Source organism: Bubalus kerabau, chromosome 3, assembly GCF_029407905.1.
Source record: "Bubalus kerabau isolate K-KA32 ecotype Philippines breed swamp buffalo chromosome 3, PCC_UOA_SB_1v2, whole genome shotgun sequence".
Lineage (NCBI taxonomy): Eukaryota > Metazoa > Chordata > Mammalia > Artiodactyla > Bovidae > Bubalus > Bubalus kerabau.
In genome coordinates this window covers 33,664,536-33,685,985 of record NC_073626.1, presented here as the reverse complement: position 1 = coordinate 33,685,985, position 21,450 = coordinate 33,664,536, and the positions used below count along the sequence as shown (strand labels likewise).

Sequence of the window (21,450 nt, the reverse complement as noted above, 5' to 3'; positions counted from 1 at the left end):
ATTATTCTAGAATTATTTCAACATGGTATATTAATATTTCAACATTTTACAAGTAATTTCAGAGTTGGAAAATAACTTGATTAAAGTCTCACAGTTACTAGGTGATGGCATCAGTAATAAATCCAGGCCTGCTGCTGGGTTGTAGGCCAGATTATCCTACACTGTCAACTGAAGGTATTAGCTTAGGTTCTCAGATGTGATTTCTCCAGTATGAAAACAGAGGCACCACCCTCTAACCAGATGAAGAATTCTTATAAAGCATGCAAATCGGCATTTCACTTAAAAAAATTATTTTAGTGTTTCAAATGGCTAATGAAGGCTTTCTCAAAGCTTTAGTAATCATACAGCTTGCTATCTCTAAGGCAGCCATGCTCAGTTTCACTCTGTGGATTATTTCATGAGGGGAAAAAAGAATGCATGGACCATCAACCCTACCTACACTCACTTGCCACTGAAAAAAAACCTCATCATTACTCATGGGAAGAATGGCATCTGAGAAAATACTTTAGAAGTATCATTAAGCAAATTATTAATCCAGGCCATAAAACAGACTAGAGACACTGTCATATTACAAGTCTTAGAAGAAACCAGCTGGCAGACCACCCAGAGACTCCGAGGAGCCCATCAGCGGTCTGTGGGGACCACACTTTGAGGACCAGTGTTACAAGAAATGAAACTGCTTCCTCTTCAGTAATTCAGGAACTCAATTTTTCCCCCCTTAGGGGAACACACTGTCCTTGTACGCCAAAAACATCAAAATATTAAAGACCTCTAAATTCTTCTAAAATACTGTCATAACCCCAAACTACCTTGTTTATGGGATGTAGTTATACAGTTGTAATTAATAAGGCAGTGAACTTCTAATACATGTGAACATGTATATCTGTATAGAATACATACACATAAATGCAGTTCTTACTTAGCTTTTTAAATTTCTGCTTTAACAGTGGAACCATCATTATTCTGGAAAAATAGAACTTACTATATAATAAATGAATTTTATTAGATATACCTAAGAGAGTCATTGGCAGGATATACTGCTAAATACTAAAAAACAACAACAAAAAGGGACCAAAAGTATATAAGAATACTATCTTTGTGAAGATATCTATATTATTTATATACTATACATACGTATGTATGTGTGTGTGTGTATATATACACACACATATATATATCCGTCTATGAATATGTGCATATGCATGTGTTATACAGGCTTCTCAGGTGGCTCAGTGGTAAAGAATCTGCCTGCCAATGCAGGAGACACAGGTTCCATCCCTGGGTTGGAAAGATCCCCTGGAAGACAAAACAGCAACCCATTTCAGTATTCTTGCCTGGAGAATCCCATGGACAGAGGCGCCTGGCAGGCTACAGTCCAGGGGGTCACAAAGAGTTACAACTGAGCGACTGACGACACGCATACAATAGAGATATATCAGCATCACATTATACTTGTAATTTGCATTTCCCTAATGACTAATGATGTTGAGTATCTTTGCATGAGCTTACTGGTCCTTCACAAACACAAGTGCTCTTTCATGAAGTGTCTTCATGAGTTTTCTGGTCCATTTTTCATTGGATTGTCTGAATTTGTTTGAAGAAAAGGAAAATGTCTTAGGTAGAACACAAAGGGGAATTAACACACATGCAAGGAAATGATTACCATGAAACCTAAAAACAGGTCAGGGATAAAGGCAGGTGTTGACTGGAGAGTAGAAGAGTTTAAAGTGAAATCGTAGAGGGGGTTCAGTTATTGTTGACAAGGTCCCAGGTACGACCATGGGGATTCTGGCTGAAGCAGGCTGGAGGACAGTATCATCAGAGGAGAGGAAATCAAAGTGAAGGACAGGGTATTGGAAGGATCGTGTATATAACTAACTACTAAAACGACCAAGAACTGTCAGAGGAGTATGATGGACAGAAGGAAAATGAACCAGATCTTTTAATATATCAGAGGGAAGAACCTAGGTACTTTTTTGGAATAATATTTTAGTCATAATAAGGAGGTGAAAAAAAAAGGTTTTTTGAGGTGAGTCAGTGAGAGAAGATTTAAAACACATTTTCTGAAATGGGATAATTAATAGGGTGGGAGAATTATGTCATTGTGGAATTCTGAGTTTAAAAAAGTGTACTTAAGGTTGTTATGTTTGCTTTGTCATATTTGATTCATTCAGAAATTTAAATTAATATTTTAAAAGATTTTGTTTCTCAGAGGTGTTAAGAGCTAAGAAAGATTGTTAAACAGATAGATATTCATACCAAGTTTCCCTGAAAGGTTGTCTAGAAACATGCTGAATATAATTCCCAAATTATGGCATGAATATCGTTCAGTGGCTCTGCAAAAATTCAGTCATCTAAATGGCAGAATTCTGTACAGACTGCATTTCTCAGGAGATGATGACCGTCAATATAATTAAACACCGTTGACGCAGACACTCTTATTTAACCAAGTTTAAAGCAATAGCAAAACAAAAACCTCTACATAAATACAGCTCTTAGAAAATGCCCCATTATTACTAACAGACATTACCTTAGTCCTACTGTCAGGAGAAACAGACCCATAGACGACTGTACTTACCTCATGCTCCTGAGAAGGTCTCCAGGGTACTGGACACTACACCAGAGGCTGGGAATGCAAAGGCAATTAAAATGTGGTCCTCATCCTTAGGGAGGTCATGTTTTGATGTGCAAGACAGACCAGAAAAAGAGGGGTGGGAGAAGAGTATGAAGAAGGAAAAGGGCGCTCTAGGCAGAAGAAAGTATAAGCAAGGCACAAGACCTAAGTGTGTGTGAGTGAGTGAGTGAGGTGCAGGCAGAGAAAGTTGGGAGTAGGAGGGAGGGGAATGGGGAGAGAGAAGCAGAGAAAATAAGAAGTCGAGGATGACTTTATGGTTTGCAGTTTTAGTGACGTGGTAAGAGGCAGTATCCTCACATGAGAAATTAAACATCTATAGGCAAAGAGGAATTTGAAGGATAAGCTAAGGAATTTGGTTTCAGATGCATATGTGAAGTGCTCATAAGCGTCTAAGAGTAGACAGCGGACTCAGACACATCATAACATAGATGGTAGTAAGAGCAGCGCCTGACATCAAGCGTTTAGAGCCTATACAGTGTTCGACCTCAGGGAGCAAATATATCTGAAAGGCCATGTTAGAAGAACCTGCGGAGATCTCTGAAACCTCACACATACATATACATTTCTTTTATTTAATCTTAAGGTCCAAACCCTTCGGACTAAAAGAAGGGCATAACTGTCATTGAGAAACATGGAGAAGCGTCGAGCATGACTCCAGCTGCTCTCCAGTGTCTTTACCCTTTCCCCCCTCATTGTTCTTAGCTCCAGCCAAACTCATTATTCACTGCTTACTAATTTGTAAAGTTGTTCAAATGCACATATTCACACCTATCTATTTCTCTTGGCCTTGAATGTCTGCCCTCTTCACTTATCCATCTTTTCACTTGAAATCTTATTCAAAACTCACCCCCGATTTCTTACACATTGTAAAGATGTTTTTGATCTTTTAAGAACATCTGATCTCTCCCTTCGCTGAGTATCTAGGTACCTTGAATTCTTTTATTCTACTTATATTTATTGCTATAGTGTTTCATAGAAATGAGACAAGAACCATCAGGAAGGTAGGATCTGTGTGTGCTCATCTGTGCTTTGTTTTCCTTCAACATTTAGCACAAGTTATAGAAGATTGAACTGGAACACATTCTATTCAGAAATTAGAAATCAGTGATACTTTTAAAACTAGAATTTATTACAATGTAGATCCATAATTTTTATTATTTTAAGTTTTTGCAATGTCGTATGTGTAGAGCACTTTAAAAATCCAATATATATGAGCATACAAATCAATATTAGACAAATATTTTAAATAATACTCACATTTAAAAGAATTCTAGCCATGCTATTATTCACTATTCTGAGTTGTTAAATTTTGAGTTACATTTCAAAATCAACTGTGGTACAGTAAGCTTTTTATCCTGGAGGTGCTTTTTTGGCAAGGATTCAAATTCTAACTGAAGGGGATTCAACTGGGTGATATTCTGTTGTATGAACATCTACACACTGTTAAAATGAAAGTGCTACTGCATATCTAAATTTTCTTAAAACAATTTAAACCCACAATTTAAACCCAATTTAAACAGTACTCAGAATCAATCTACTTCCAAATACAAAGTATGCAAATTTTCATGTGAATATACACTGTACCCTGTGTTTGCCCTGAAGCCTGACAGGGCAAAGGACACGGATGGATCGTTTAACCTATTCATTCAATCCAGCCCATGACAAACTCAAGGTCACTGCAGCACTTTTTTAAAAAGTTGAACCATGTATCTTACAAAGTAATTTATAAAGTACTACAATATAAAGTAACACACACCATACTGCCAAAATTAAAATGATATGATTAGTACACTGTAATAAGTGCAGCTTTTAAAAAGCATAAACTAGAGCATAATGTAAATATTATAAAATAATCATTCTTAGATAAATATCTCAGTGTTATGAGATACTAACCAACATTACAGCCAACAAACTTTAAAAGGGAGAACTGAAATAGTGCAGGCTTCTTAGGAGCGGACTTTACTGCTTTTGTCTGTGATTCCTCTATGTACTTCCCAGTGCCCGGAGCAAAGCAGAGGGTCAATAAATACAGAATATATGAATATAAAACACTGAATTACAAACTGTGGAGATAAAGACAATTACGGATCCTGTCACCAAAAACATTACAGAGACAGTAAAACAAGGCAGCAAATTGTGAATATCCACAATAGCAGCACAAACAAAGGTGTTACACATAGTAAAGCAGAAAGTGTTAAACAACAGTATTACATTCTGAGCAGGGGGAGAGGGTGGGTGGGGTGACATGTTAAAGGCTGTGTTTATATATTAACAGCATGCGTTAGAAGGGGAGCTAGAATTGAAATCCAGGTATCACCACATGGACTAATTTTAAAACAGTTGTAGGAAGGGAATGAGAAAGAAGGATGGATCTGTGGTCCTAATACTACTTAGATTTATAGACCCTTGTAAATTGGCACAGCATATTTGGCTTGGTTTAGGAAGCTTGGGAGGCAGAAAATGTAAGTATGATTCATATAAGTATATGTAAACTATTGGAAGGAAACAGTATACTTGAAGCTGCCTCTGTATTTCCTAGAAAGTTCCTGTTAATTTTTTTTTTTTTAAGAGTAACTGCTTCAGCATTATACCAAAAGAATCTGAGATGTATGAGTAGAGTGGGAGGAAACCACAAAAAAATCCACAGTTTAACAAAATTATATTTTGTAGAGAACCCTGGAAAAAGTCACCGAATTGGTTTCATTTTTTGAACAATATCTGAACAGTAATATTGAGCTACCTTCTCCTCTGAAGGTTTTAGGTAACTTTGTTTTCGTTGTTTAGTCGCTAAGTCCTGTCCGACACTTTGTGACCCCATGGACTGCAGCCAGCCAGGCTCCGCTGTCCATGGAATTTCCCAGGCAAGAATTCTGGATTGGGCTGCCATTTCCTTCTCCAGGGGATCTTCTTGACCCAGGGATAGAACCTGGCTCTTCTGCATTGGCAGGCTGATCCTTTACCACTGAGCCACCAGGGAAGCTCTACTCCGACACAAAGGCACAACACAGTAACTCCATTCCTCCTGCTTAATCATGCCTAGAGAGGAGACTACCAGTAGCTACTGGCAGCAGTATTTCTTAACTGCTGGGAGAGGGAACTTGTTCAGTTTCCTTCAGCAAAGTTATTCAACAAAGTAGTCACATGTCAAAGAGCCATCAGATCAACGCCATGTATCAATACACCATGTTCTGCTGGTACTAACAGTTTCCAAGAAAGGACCTCTAACAGGTTTTCAGGTTACCGAATACCTAGAAGAAAAATCTGCTCATGTTCCTTGGCTATGAAGCTACTAGCATATCATTATTTATTTCATATAATCTGGAAATTTAAGAGGAAAAAGATCACTGCTTATCCAACAAACCCATGTTATCCAAGGAACAGTCAGTATCCAGACAGGAGTTAAAACATGTTGAAATTTATGAGAATATATAGAGCCTCCAGATCAAAAAGTAGATTGCTCATCTTTTCAGACCACCCCAAAGCCAGTCTGTAAACTACAGGATCAATCTATTCTAATTCAGTGTTCAGAGACATAAGTTTCTGCTGAAGGGGTTGCATGCATGGACAACAGCTGGGAAAACGAAATCCTTTCATCTCAAAAGGGAAGCAATTTCTTTTTACAAACTGGAGTGATGACATGGAAGCAACTGTCACAACCAGGGTGCAGCGGGACGCCCGTAAGTTCAAAACCGCCAATGAAATCACAGGAGACGAAGCAGATGTATAAACAGCAAACATCTGAGCCACACAACAAACCTCCTATTCCTATGTCTTCTCTTGCCATTTATTCTTAACGTAATTAGTATGTTCACTCTACTTAAAATAAATATGATAAGGAGTAATAAACTCATGATTGAAAAAGAAGTTCTCAGTATTTTATTCCTGCCCACTCTTCTAGAAAATGAAATGAAGAAAAGTGGATAAAGTAATAGAAAGATATGTATCTTTATTTCAGGCAGGTTCTTATTTGGCAAGAGTTTCAAGTTTTATTGAATGACAGGAATAACAAAGCCCTGGTTAGAAGATATAAGGGAGATCCACATTTTTCTTTATTCTGTAGGACAGTGAACTGATGATTCTGGAGGTCAACATCAAGAAGCTCTAATCTGCATTTTAAAATTATTGTTCAGGAACACTTAGAAAAAGCTGCAAATGTCACAAGTGAGGAAGCTACCTAACAAAATAACTTATTATTTGCCTGTTTTTGCTTTGCCCCATGATATCCATTAAAGACTGTTAACCTGCAAACTCAGTCCTTCCTAGGCATGGGGCCAATGCTATCTTCTTAGGCATCAGCCAGAAAGGGTAAAAGAGAGGTAAAAGAGATTATCTCTCTTTATAGAGCTGGCTATCAAGCATCAATAAATTCAGGTTTAATTCAGGAAATACCAACAGCCTCTGAATTTCTTCTGTAGGTCTAGGCATCAGGCATCTTTCTCGGATTAAGCAATATATACTAAATATTAAGCAATATATACCAAATTAAGCAATATATGCCAAACATCTACCACTGAAAGTAAGATCACCATTATTTGAGCACTAAGAAAAAATATATACTGCCAATTAAACTGATACAATGCTCTCTTATCTGTGCTCCTCAAAATTCGGGCCCTGATCAGCACCAGACCACAAACTGCTGTCAGTATTCAGCAAAATAAGAGAAAATGAGTGTTTAGAAACTTTTATAATATTGTGACATCACTATGATTTTCTTAGTGTATTTTATAAATGTGGGAAAGGTAAAAAATACCAACAATAAAAATAAAAACCAGACTTTTACTCCAAATAGTTTAAGAAGCATGGACTTAGAACTTTGACTCTTCTGAATCTATTTTTAATGCAGAGTCATCTGGACTCATGTTCCTCTGTTATCAAGGCTGCACCACAATCAGCTCCTGGGTTTTAATCTCAGACAGGGACAAGAACTCTTCAAACTTGGACCCCTCTCCATCTTACCAGAAGGAGCCAGACAATGACAGCTGTGTCACCACACATCAAACATCAGAAAGCTCAAGGTTAAAGAAACTAATCTCAGAGTTCAGAGAGCAATCGTATCATTTATCACTCTGTCATCTTTAAAATTTCTTGATGCTGTCAACTCTTTATTTTTCCCAATATAAGTTTGAAAAAAAATTACTTTGCCCCCATGTCTGTTTTTGTCCCTTATAAACAACATTCTGGCTGACGCCTCAGCAGACACTCTTCATTATCTACATAGAAGATGTGGGGGGAATCCACAAGCAGCATTATTTAAATATACAGATCTCTGGAGCCCAAACAATGTAATCAATCACATGAACTCAACGCATTCTAGAAGCTCAATTTTCCCCATCTTCTATTTCTACTGACTTGAAAAATTCATTAACCAAATTATCCTAGTATCTAAATATGTCCTATTCATTAATTCAGTTCAGTTCAGTCGCTCAGTCGTGTCCGACTCTTTGAGACCCCATGAATCGCAGCACACCAGGCCTCTCTGTCCATCATCAACTCCCGGAGTTCACTCAGACTCATGTCCAACGAGTCAGTGATGCCATCCAGCTATCTCATCCTCTGTCGTCCCCTTCTCCTCTTGCCCCCAATCCCTCCCAGCATCAGAGTCTTTTCCAATGAGTCAACTCTTTGCATTAGGTGGCCAAAGTACTGCAGCTTCAACTTTAGCATCATTCCCTCCAAAGACATCCCAGGGCTGATCTCCTTCAGAATGGACTGGTTGGATCTCCTTGCAGTCCAAGGGACTCTCAAGAGTCTTCTCCAACACCACAGTTCAAAAGCATCAATTCTTCGGCGCTCAGCTTTCTTCACAGTCCAACTCTCATATCCATATATGACCACTGGAAAAACCATAGCCTTAACTAGATGAACCTTTGTTGGCAAAGTAATGTCTCTGCTTTTCAATATGCTATCTAGGTTGGTCATAACTTTTCTTCCAAGGAGTAAGCGTCTTTTAATTTCATGGCTGCAGTCACCATCTGCAGTGATTTTGGAGCCCAGAAAAATAAAGTCTGACACTGTTTCCACTGTTTCCCCATCTATTTCCCATGAAGTGATGGGACCACATGCCATGATCTTCGTTTTCTGAATGTTGAGCTTTAAGCCAACTTTTTCACTCTCCACTTTCACTTTCATCAAGAGGCTTTTGAGTTCCTCTTCACTTTCTGCCATAAGGGTGGTGTCATCTGCATATCTGAGGTTATTGATATTTCTCCCGGCAATCTTGATTCCAGCTTGTGCTTCTTCCAGCCCAGTGCTTCTCATTAATTAGGCATTGCCAAAAGTTTAGAGGACATAGTCTACTCTTGGACCTTATTAATGGCTACTTTTTGTTTCCAAGTTATATATAAAAGCCATACACATTTATCATGGAACATTTGGAAACTATAGAGAAGAACAATAAGGATAAAAATCACCCTTAAACTGAAGATAAAATTAATTATAATTAGGTTGTAGATTGGGTAAGTCTAGGGTGAAAATAGATTACTCAATAAAACAATTATTTTATTTGAAAAACTAGAAATCAATGTTTTCCTAACTTCACTTATGAGAGTCATCAAAATGTTTCTAAAATGAACACAGAATTCTAAGAAATCTTATAAAAGAAAAGCAATTGGGCTTCAATCATCACATTATACTCCCACACCTAAAATACATCAGGGCATCATGTTATATGACAACTCAGCTGAATAATTTTAGAAAATACCTAAGATCTTACAGCTTGTGGGGTTTGTGTCTTTACACTTAATTTTGAGAAAAGCAGGAAAAACAGGTTAACTGAGATTCTGAGGAGAACTTTAAGATAGCAGTTAGATACAAATTCACCAAAAGTCACTCCATATTGACAAACAGGAATAACTGGTCTAAGAGTACACAGATGGAAGAAAACAGAAAAATAGGATGCATGATGACATCAGCTTGCTGAAATGTTACAGGCAGGTACAGTTTAATGAATTCACTAGTGGACAAAGGGCAATTAAATTCAAAGGAGCTAGCAGAAATGGCATATTGATGAATTACACAAAATAATTTAAAAATCATATGGTCTTTTATCCAGTACCCAAAATGTTGCTGAAATAATGGGTAACAAATGTGGATGAGAAAAGCAAGCTCCAATATTTACCTTATTCCACAAATAAAAATCAATTCAATGTACATCACAGATTTAAGCATAAAGTCAATAACCGTAAAAATATCAGAAGAAAAACCTGAGAGAGAATTGTTATGACCATGGGATACACAAAGATTCACTGGACAAAGCATAAGAAGTACAAATAATCCAATAAAAACAGGCAGAAAACTGAACAGATATGTCACAAAGTGAGACACATGAATGGCCAATAAACATATTAAAAGATGCTGAATATCATTCATCATTAAGGAATTAGAAATAAAAATCACAGTAAGATAACACTACATATCCACTAGAACATATTAAATAAAAGACTAACAAATCCCAAAAAAGCTAGATATAAGAGTACATTCTGTATAATTCCATTTATATGAAATTTAAGAAAACACAAGTTAATCTGTGGTGACAGAAATTGCCTGGGGGCAGCAGGCAGGTTGTGACTGGAAATGAGAATTTCCTGAAGGAATGCAAATGTTAGTCCTAGTTTGGGGTGACAGTTACATGGTAATGTAGAATTGCCTAAGTTCCCTGAACTGAGGAACTAAAATGTGCATTGCTTTGTGCTAATGTTATATGCACAAATATGTATATTAACATATCACATACATATATGCATTTATATCCACTATCTCTCTACATATAGATACAGTCTAAGAGAAAGACTGAATTTTAGTAAGTCTTCTTTGTATAACGACTAATTTAATCAACAAACATACACTGAGTTCCTAGCATATTCGAGATTACTTGTTTTTGTGTTAAACATGAACATATCTTAATCTGACTTAAACGTTCCAATACAAATACTATGTTTAAAGTAAAACACTCTGAAAATCTCCCTCTGAAGGAATGGTAACTTGTCAGTTCTCTGATGACAACATTGTTCAGTGGTTTTTCTGCATCCAAGATATCCCATATCTTTTAAAAATAGAATAAACTCCTATCTGCAAAAATGAAAACTACAAATACAATACTTTAATAATTATTAATGCTTGCTGTCAATTACTCTCTATTTATGTGCTTATATATTTTCAAATACTTTTCTAAAGCTAGATAGTTAACCAAGGTCCGAGAAAAGATCTTGTATAACAGAATGTCAAATCTTGGTCACAATTGAAATGGTGGTATACTTGGATGGTCAGAATTGACCTTGGCTTCTCTGCCTAAATGATGTTTGTGAGCAATACTTAGGTTTCCACAGACTAGAACATTTTCAACAAAACAGTGCTAATCACTTGCAAAAGAACCACTGAATTTCAAAATTTTTCTTTGGTAGAGAAATGCTTACTGTCTCCCACCTAGATTGTAATGCTTGAGTCATTTCATTATCTGCTGCATTTTCTTGATAGGAAATTCCATTTCATGACAGCAAAAATCCTCAATGCTGTTGTTAAAGATATTTCAAAATTATGTGCTATGACAAACTCATGTGCTTCTTTGTGATTTTGAAATATCTATGTGTAAAACAACTGCAAGTTCCAGGCAGAAGAAAATATTACTAAACATACACGACATACCAAAAGTAGGCAAAATATGGTCTAGAATGTTCTCATTTTTCTAAATTTCTTAGTTCTTCAGAATTTAATTAAAGGAAAAAGTCATCTTGATTTAAAGTTCTCTGAATCATTTCTTATCATAAATAATAATGATCTAAAGTTACGGTGCTTGCATGTATCTAGAATTATAATAAATGCCATGTGTCAAAGAGGGTATTACTAGAGTAATTTTCATTATCTATAGAATTAGTTCCCATAATACATTTAATGGCCTGTTACATGTTTAGCTGGCAAGTTTCTACATCTACTAACCCCATAATTTTATATTAGAAAATTATATATCAACCTACTGTTTTTATTTTGACTACATCCAAAATATATTAATTGTGGCACATACAGTCAATAAATGAGCCATTATTCTCCAAGGTGTATAAAATACATGCATAATGATGTCAACTGCATTAAATTTCCCTGCCAAACAGGAAAACAATTAAAGTTGTGTTAACTATAAAATCAGGATTACATTTATTTTAATAAAAGGAAAAGATTTACCTTATTATTTTTTTTCAACTTCAGATATGCAGTTATGTGAATGGTAACCTAATGCTGACTGTATAAAATATGAACTATGCAAAGGTTTTACAGCTGGTTTTGATCAGCTTCCTTTGTTTAACATTAAAAGTTAACTTCCAGAAGATACATACAAGCTACAGGTAATAGTTACCAGATGGAGATGTTCTTCCTGTTACTGCGTCTGATATCATAAAGAATACGCCATAAGAAAGGGAAAAAAAAACAACATGGGCAGAGATTCTGATGTTTTCTGTGATAAAAATAGGCTCTTCCCAACTAACGCTGACCAGCAAAGTCAAAGACTCTTTACCATCAGAATGCTGTTGTACTTTTATAAGAGTACAATAAGGTTATATTCAGCATACATGGCAAAACTTTTACAAAATTTACATAAACACTGTTAATTATTAGCTCTTCTTTCCTGTCAAAATAATTAAGTTGCAGCCTATTGAGTAACATTAATGTTTTATTACTCACAATCAGTTCAGAACAAAAGGTTTGCTCCCCATTGCATATGCCAGGCACCCATGCCATGTCCTGCAACCAGCTAACTTACTGTCAAGCCCTGGGAGTCTAAACGCCCTGTTTCCTACCAGGGGCCCCAGCAAGAGTCTCTCGGCCCCAAACTATTGCATGTACTGATATTAGGCTATTATCTGAAAACAGCATGAAAAATAAGGTCAAAACTTGAAGAGACTCTCAATTTCTTTTAAATGTGATCTCATAGTTTAGATTTTTAAATTTCATTTCCTTTAGTTTCAAGGATGATATTATTTTCTTCAAAATGAAATACTCATTTTTCTCAAACTATTCTATCTATAACTTCCACTATCTAACTCCAAAATTATTTCCAGTCTCTATGAGATCAGATATCACTAATTCCTAAGCCAGCACAAAAATTATTTCCTTCATAAGGCTTTTCCTGATTCTTAGAGGAAGAATTAATTTTTCCCTCATCGAACAACTATAACATCTCATATATTACATCTTCATTAGTAGTATATTCATTTCATAATTTATCATATCCACTGCTGGACTATATATAACCTCTCTAGTAAGGCAGAAGGCATCCTATATGGTACTTTTTGAAGGTTTTAGCCCTCACTGTACCCCTAAAGTTCAATACAAGACATTCTGATGAACTCAATACAGTTGAGCAAAGGAAAGACTTAAAATAAGGTATTACTTGGCTTTTTGAGAATGTCTAAATTATAAAATGAAATAAAAATTAAATCATTTTGTAGTATACCAACATACATTGAGTATCAGAAAAGTAAATCATACTATATTAAAATTCTTATCCTAAGTATATCCAACAAAAATATGCTCATCAAAATACCTGTACAAAAGTAATATTAATAATAGCTCTAATTGGATTAACCAAAATATTTACTAAAATTAAAACTGATAAGTTAATTGCGCTGAATTTGTACAATGGATGCAGCACTGTTTTACAATAGCTAGGACATGGAAGCAAGCAACCTAGATATCCATCAACAGATGAATGGATAAAGAAGTTGTGGTACATAATACACAATGGGATATTACTCAGCTATAAAAAGGAGTGCATTTGAGTCGGTTCAAATGAGGTGGATGAACCTAGAGCCTATTATACAAAGTGAAGTAAGTCAGAAAAAGAAAAACAAATACTGTATATTAACCCATATATATGGAATCTAGAAAGATGGTACTGATGAACCTATTTGCAGGGCAGCAATGGAGACGCAGACAGAGAGAATGGACTCACAGACAAAGAGGAAGGTGGGATGAATGGAAAGAGTAGAATGGAAACATACGCATTCAGTTCAGTTCAGTCGCTCAGTCATGTTCAACTCTTTGCGACCCCATGGACTACAGCAATGCCAGGCTTCCCTGTCCACCACCAACTCCTGGAGCTTGCTCACACTCATGTCCATTGAGTTGGTGATGTCATCCATTATAATATGCAAAATAGATAGCCGATGGGAATTTGCTGTATGAGTCAGAGCTCAAACCAGAGCTCTGTGACAACCTAGAAGGGTAGGATAGGGGTGGGTGGAGGGAGGTTCAAGAGGGAAGGGACATATGTACACCTATGGCTGATTCATACTGATGTATGGCAGAAACCAACACAGGAGGGTAAAGCAATTATCCTACCATTAAAATAAATTAAAAAAAAGTATACAATGGAATGCCACTGAGCACAAGAAGAAATAACAGTTCATCGCAACAATTGTGATGAATCTCACATGATGAGTAAAAGCAGCTAGATTCAGAAGAAAATACACTGTAAGCTTTCATTTATATTATTAGATCCATTAGAATAATACTTCTCAGGTTCAATAAACTCCTCCCTTGATCCCAAACCCTCTCTCAGTCTTTGACAGTGAACAGAATGCTGATAACAGTTATGCCGGGATGACAGGCACCAATTAGGACTTCCTGAGCAAGCCAGGAAGCGTTCACATTTTACAACAAAAATCCTCTCTAGCTTGAGTATCACATCCGCCTTCACTTTCTCATCTCCAATTCTCCAGGTAATTATTTTGAAAAAGACTTTTTTCCTCCCACCATTGAACTGGACCTATTCTTGCCACATCTTATCAAATGCAATACTCAAGTTTCCAGTTGGTTCAAGGAGTCAAGAATCAGCCTGCAATGCAGGGGACACAAGACACTTGGGTTCGATCCCTAAGTCAGGAACATTCCCAGGAGAAGGAAATGGCAACCCACTCCAGTTATTCCTGCTGGGAAAATCCCATGAACAGAGAAGGCTTGAGGGCTACAGTCCATTGGGTCGCAAAGAGTCAGACAGACGCATGACTAAGCAGACGCACACACTTACGATTTAGACTTAAGTCTTCATTTTAGTCAACTCCTCAGCAGGATCTGAAACGTCTTCCTCATTTGGCTACTAGCTCGTATGGATGGGCCACCTGGCTCTGCCCTTATGGCTTTAACCTGTGAATGTTGGGATACCTCCTGCGGCTACTCTCCAGTCCTCTCTCTGTCTTTTCTCTTCTTTTCCTAAGTGATCTCATACTATCTTATGACTTTAAATATCATTTATATGCCAGTGACTCCAAAATTCTTATCTTTAGTGCCAATCTCTCTCATGAATTCAAGTCCTCTATTAAATTGCCTACTGGACTCCTTCACTTAACTGTCAACTACACTACTATACAAAGGTTCATATAGTCAATTTTTTTTCCAGTTTTTTCCAGTAGTCATGTATGGATGTGAGAGTAGGATCATAAAGAAGGCTGAGCACTGAGAATTGATGCTTTTGAATTGTGGTGTTGGAGAAGACTCTTGAGAGTCCCTTGGATGGCAAGGAGATCAAACTAGTCAATGCTAAAGGAAATCAACTCTGAATATTCACTGGAAGGACTGAAGCTGAAATTCCAATACTTTGGCCACCAGATATGAAGAGCTGATTCATTAGAAGACTCTGATGCTGGAAAAGACTGAAGGCAGGAGGAGAAGGAACAATAGAGGATGAGATGGTTAGATGGCATCACAGACTCAATAGACATGAGTTTGAGCAAGCTCTGGGAGAAGGTGAAGGAAAGGGAAGCCTGGCATGCTGCAGTCACCAAGAGTTGGACACGACTGAGCCACTGAAGAGCAGCTACTTAACTTTAACACAATCAGTGAATTTAACATATAAATGCTAAATTTTGGCCCCAAACCACTATTCATCTAGCTGCTCAGACAAACATTCTAGATGTCACTTTGATTTCTTCCTTATCTTCACATCTAATAATCCTGTCTGTGAACAAGTCCTGCTGATGACACCTTCAAAATAAAGCCAGACTGGATCACTTTTCACCACCAGTGTGAGCTACCACAAACCACATGAGAAGCTTCTTAACTAGTTAGTCTCCCTGCTTCCACTCTGAAACTCCTACAGCCAGCTGCTGCTGCTAAGTCACTTCAGTCGTGTCCAACTCTGTGTGATCCCATAGACGGCAGCCCACCAGGCTCTGCTGTCTCTGGGATTCTCCACGCCAGCTAGAGTGATCTTTTAAAAACCTTAAATCATCAAGAAAGTTCTGGGGATCCATTGTACAACAATGTACCTGTGACTGAAAACACTGTACTTCAAATTCAGAAATTGTTGGAATGATGAAAGAATTAGTGAATTTACTTCCCTGGATAAAAATACTTTTGAAACCCATGTGCTTAGTTTCAAATTCTAGAAGATTAAAAAAAATACCTGTAACTGAGAGCACAAATCCATTCCCTATATATAAACTTCAGTAGTTTCCTATTAGACTTTGAACAAAATGCAACTCTTTAGCAAGATTTATCAAAGTAAATCAAACCTTTTAAAAGCTTCTGTCCTATACAAAGTTGAAAAGGGAAAGTGACACAGAGAAACACAATGCCTACAGAATCATGACCTTGCTTACATTTTACACCTCCTCATCTAGCATTTGACCCCACTTCCTCCACTCCAAACACCCTGAGATTTGTTTCTGAAACACATTTCAGTCTTAGAAACTTTATACCTCCTGTTCACTCTGTCTGGAATGACCTTCTCCTAAAAGGCTATGGTTTTTCCAGTGGTTATATATGGATGTGAGAATTGGACTGTGAAGAAAGCTGAGCGCCGAAGAATTGATGTTTTTGAACTGTGGTGTTGGAGAAGACTCTTGAGAGTCCCTTGGACTGCAAGGAGGTCCAATCAGTCCATTCTGAAGGAGATCAGCCCTGGGATTTCTTTGGAAGGAACGATGCTAAAGCTGAAACTCCAGTACTTTGGCCACCTCATGCGAAGAGTTGACTCATTGGAAAAGACTCTGATGCTGGGAGGGAGTGGGGGCAGAAGGAGAAGGGGACAACAGAGGATGAGATGGCTGGATGGCATCACTGACTCGATGGACGTGAGTCTGAGTGAACTCTGGGAGTTGGTGATGGACAGGGAGGCCTGGCGTGCTGTGATTCATGGGGTCGCAAAGAGTCAGACACGACTGAGCTACTGAACTGAACTGAACTGAAACTGCTGTATGGTACTCTATTTAACATTATTTACTTTTTTGCTCAAATTTTACCTCCCTCAAAGTAATATAACTTTCCCTTTCCCTTTCCTTATCTTTCATGATTTTCTTTATAGCAGTTAATATTATCTATTCATTTATTGACATTATTTATTCATTATCTTTCTTGAATACCAAAGAAATTATCTTTATTATTTATTCATTTATTTATTATTTTATATTATTTATTCATGTATTATCTTTCTTGAATACCAAAGAAATTATCTTTATTATTTATTCATTTATTTATTATTTTATATTATTTATTCATGTATTATCTTTCTTGAATACCAAAATACAAGCTCTATGAGGGCAGAGGCTTTGTGTGCCATTATATTCCCAATGCCTGAAACAGCGCTTTTGCAAGTTTCATCAGTAAACCTTTGATGAATCAATGAATGATGGAATCCCTGTGAAGCCAACAATTCCATCCAGTCTAACTCTACCTTGTTATACACAGCATAATTGAGGAGACCAGATTTTACTTATATCGGAATCCACATAATTATACACTATTTTTAACAGAGTTCTACCTTAGGAGTAGCAATATAAAATTGCAGTAGTTGTAGAATATTTTACTCTTGGGCCTGATAAAACATTAAACCAGAAAGTATTCTAACATAACTGCCTGTCCCAGCTGTTTCAGCCAATTTTTGCACCTGGAACAGAAAGGGAAAAAAGCCAGGTGAACTTTCACTCAGTTACATGTAAGCGTGATGCCTTTCTTTAATTTTATTGGGCTTCTGAATGAAGCAAGTGATTTGAATAAAAGTGGTGCCAACGAGCTTACAAAGTAGAAAAGTACAACATGCACTGTCTTTAAGCGTCTGTGAAAAAATGTAATTTGAAACTTTACTGTCCTGATTTAAAAAAGAAAAACTGAAATATTTTATTAAACATTCTGAAATATCTCTACATAGAGAATCACTATATTTATGGACACAATTTACTACTGCTCCAGTTTTCATTCAACATTAATGTATGCGAATATTCTGAATTAAAATTTTCAACCCATTTAAATCAATGGAAAACTATGTACTCCACAAATGGTTACTGACTTCATTACTCATTTTTCTTTTATCTGACAAGGTCCTTTCATGTCACACGTGTTAGAGTACAAGTAAAGGGACTGGGTACCACTTTCCTAAGAACCTGGTTGACCTGGAGCTGAACTTGATAATCCTGAAAACACAACTTGAGAAATGTACTGAAATTCAACCCCTAAAATAATGTGAGAAATATACTGGAAATTATCAAAAATTTAAAAATGGTACTAAAAATTCTTTTCTAGTTTTTTTCTGTATTTCTCTAGTCTTATCATTTCTGTTAACCAAAACATTACGAAGACCTCATTAAACACCTTTTTCCTGCATCAAAAATAGTGTCTATCAAATAGCAGATGATAAATAAATTTAAGTTATAAATATTAATTATATAATAAAGATGTGTTGTGCTAAGTATAAAAAATAGCTTATGAGACAGAGTTCCCCTTTCAAAGTTCTTCAGGTCAGTTCAGTTCAGTTGCTCAGTCGTGTCCGACTTTTTGCGACCCCATGAACCACAGCATGCCAGGCCTCCCTGTCCATCACCAATTCCTGGAGCAAAGTTCTTAGATTACCTAAAAACATAATTATTATTAACAATAAATCTAATTCAATTATGATTACCTCCTATGTTTAAAATGTTTGATTTTTACTTATGAGAAAAATCACAGTTCACTGAAAGATACATTTTGTTACTCAAACACTCTGAAATCTGTAGCAAATTGGGAATGACTTGAAATTTACTCTTTGTCACTGACTTTGTAGATAGTTAAGCAAATTAAATGTTCAAACTTATTTAAAATTTTCAACTTAACCAATAATATCATTCCCTACATTCATGAAATATATAAAAAACAAAATGAATAAATTTCACTATGTGCACTGACCACCTGGATTTCTGGTTTAACAATTGCTTACTACATAAATAAATTTTCCCCAACTTATATACATGTTTACTTAACTGCAGATAATTTGATACTAATCTTCTAGATCTTTAAACTTTATTACCAGAAAGATTGGAGGATTTAAATCATCCTTAGGACTTCATAGGAAATAGTAAACATATAATATCACAAGGTCACTCATGCCAAAAATTAGAGACTATTCAGTGTGGTAACTATAGTTAATAATACTGTATTGCAAGCTGGAAAGTTGCTAATAGAGTAGATCTTAAAAGTTCTCATCACGAGAAATAGAAAAAAAAATTTTTCACTATGTATGTTGACAAATGTTAACTGGACTTAACTGTAGTGATCATTTTGCTATTATTATGTTGTACATGTGAAGCTAATATAATGTATGCCAAATATACCTCAATAAAAAAATGAGAAACAACTCCATCTTGCTTCATTCCTGTCCAACGAATAATATCAAATCTTCAATGCTTACATAATGAAATGTGATTTGTTACCTCTATTGCCTAGGAACCAAACTCACATAAACAAAATCATCCCCTTGGACTTGAAGGAACTGTGTAGATAACAAAGTGCTGGGGTCTTAAGAATTTTGGTTTTAAAATCCACCTAAGTTCCTCTCACCTTTAAAACTCTATCCTTCATTGAGTTTTGCTGTGGTCAAAACAGCCTCAGCAATTGAGTCATGTATATAACTAGGAAAAACTATCTCACTGGTGTTGGAAATAGGAGTTATTGATTTGTGAACAGGTGCACTGCTTAAAAACATGTTTTTTTATAATTCTAGTTCCAGAGCTATTAATAATTAAATAGTTCCAGAGCTATTAATAACTACATTTTGATATTTAAGATATCAGGAAGAGTGAACACTAGGTGTCAGTGTAAGAAATGGAAAAATATTTTTAAAAACTTGTTTCCAATCAGGTGTATAACAAAGAAATCAAAAACAGCTGTGACCACATTTACTTATAATTGCATAATTCATTTAACAAGCCAATCTTTCTTTCAAACAAAAATTCCTGTTCCAAAACTATCAAGAGTTTAATATCAGATTAAGCTGATTATTAGAAGTTACAAGTCTTTTTGTAACTTCAGTTACATAAAGCACAGAAAGTAATTTTACTTTTACAGATACATATTTTGAAAAATGATGTTAAATACAGGTATAAGCCTAGAAGTATTATGTTGCACGATTTCAGTTGGTGGAAAAACTATTTTTAAAAATAATAAAGCTGGATGATTAATTTTAAAATATTGAATTTCAACTTTTTCTCTGAAACCTCCTACATAAATGCCAAGGTGTTAGAAGGTAAAACGCATAAGGGTTGATTCACAGAAAATAGAACACGGGAAGGATGTCTGACTCTCCCCTAATCTTGGCACCTGGAGGTTATAACTTAACTCTGAAGGCGAATTTGTTGCTACTGTTTAGTCGCACAGTCGTGCCCTCCTCTTTTGAGACCCTATGGACTGTAGCTTGTCCGGCTCCTCTGTGCATGGGTTCTTCCTGGCAAGAATGCTGGAGAGGGTTGCCATTTCCTTCTCCAGAGGATCTTCCCTACCCAGGGATTGAACCCACATCTCCTTCATTAGCAGGTAGATTCTTTACCACTGTGGTACCCAGGAAGCCCATGAATGCTAATACTGATAATAAAAATTGCATCTATTAACTCTAACAATATTTCAGATAAAAAGCTTTATATTTGGTAAAAAGCTTTATCTTCAGAGTAAAGACGTTCAAAACAGGTTTTGAAAGATCATTATTAGCAACAATAATAAATATAGTGCCTCATATTTTAAAAGGTATATTCATAGTAAATAACTGATTCTGGCCCAATAATAATTATATAATAAATTAGCACAGTGCTCATTTTGGGGCCTTGGACTTTTGTTTCTGTCCTCTGAACCCTCTCTCACTGACCCATTTATGCATTTCTCTGTACTCTCTCTCCAGCTCCATGGTACAACCTACTTCGTAAATCTTTCCATGTGTTTTTCAGGCATGTTGGGTAACTTTTTCATACAATATTCTGCAAGTTATTCATTTGTGAGAAAGGGAAAAAACTGAACATAGTAGTCACAATAAAATACAAAATGCTGGGACTTGAAAAATCATTTAGGAGAGCATTCAAGGATTTGATGGAGAAAAATAAATGCTTTCAGTCAACATCATGCTTCTGTTTTTACTTCTAGTTAAGTTACAATTTCGAATTGCAGTCATAAGATAAGAAAGCATGAAGTTTATGGAAGTCTTCTATGCCCCAGGATTCAAACAAAGGCAATTTAGACCACTTTGTATCTAACAATTTCTTCTCAGGGACATAATGTTAGATGGGAATAGACAAGGAAGGAACAAGGAAATCCACATATAACAAATTATCAAAAACCTAAGAATTTTAAGATATCTAAGCATACCAGAAGTGAGAGGTAGGAGAAATCAAGATAGAACTGTATGTAGTGTGATATTCAAAGTCAGGAAAGTGGCCCCAGAAATACACACAAGCTCTCTTTTGGCTCTTTAGTGTCTCTGCCTTCAACACTGTGTTATTCCACTTGTATAGATTTATGACTAAATTTATGGCTGGCATTAATGAAATCATGTTTTCATCAACAGTATCAAGAGCTAAATCATTTATATATATCAT

The 21,450-nt window shown here is 36.1% G+C and overlaps 1 protein-coding gene across 8 annotated transcripts in view; it reads right to left on the bottom strand.

The window, feature by feature from the left end:
• The window catches only part of SUPT3H (SPT3 homolog, SAGA and STAGA complex component), a 413,877-nt gene that overhangs the window by 168,307 nt on the left and 224,120 nt on the right, over positions 1–21,450 (bottom strand). Inside the window, exon 1 of one of the 8 annotated variants that reach the window (XM_055571289.1) lies at positions 14,652–14,797. The exons of the other annotated variants lie outside the window; for them this stretch is intronic. The gene's annotated coding sequence lies outside the window, so the exon portion shown is untranslated. Of the gene's footprint in view, positions 1–14,651; positions 14,798–21,450 lie in introns of those variants that run through there. 8 annotated transcript variants of the gene reach the window in all.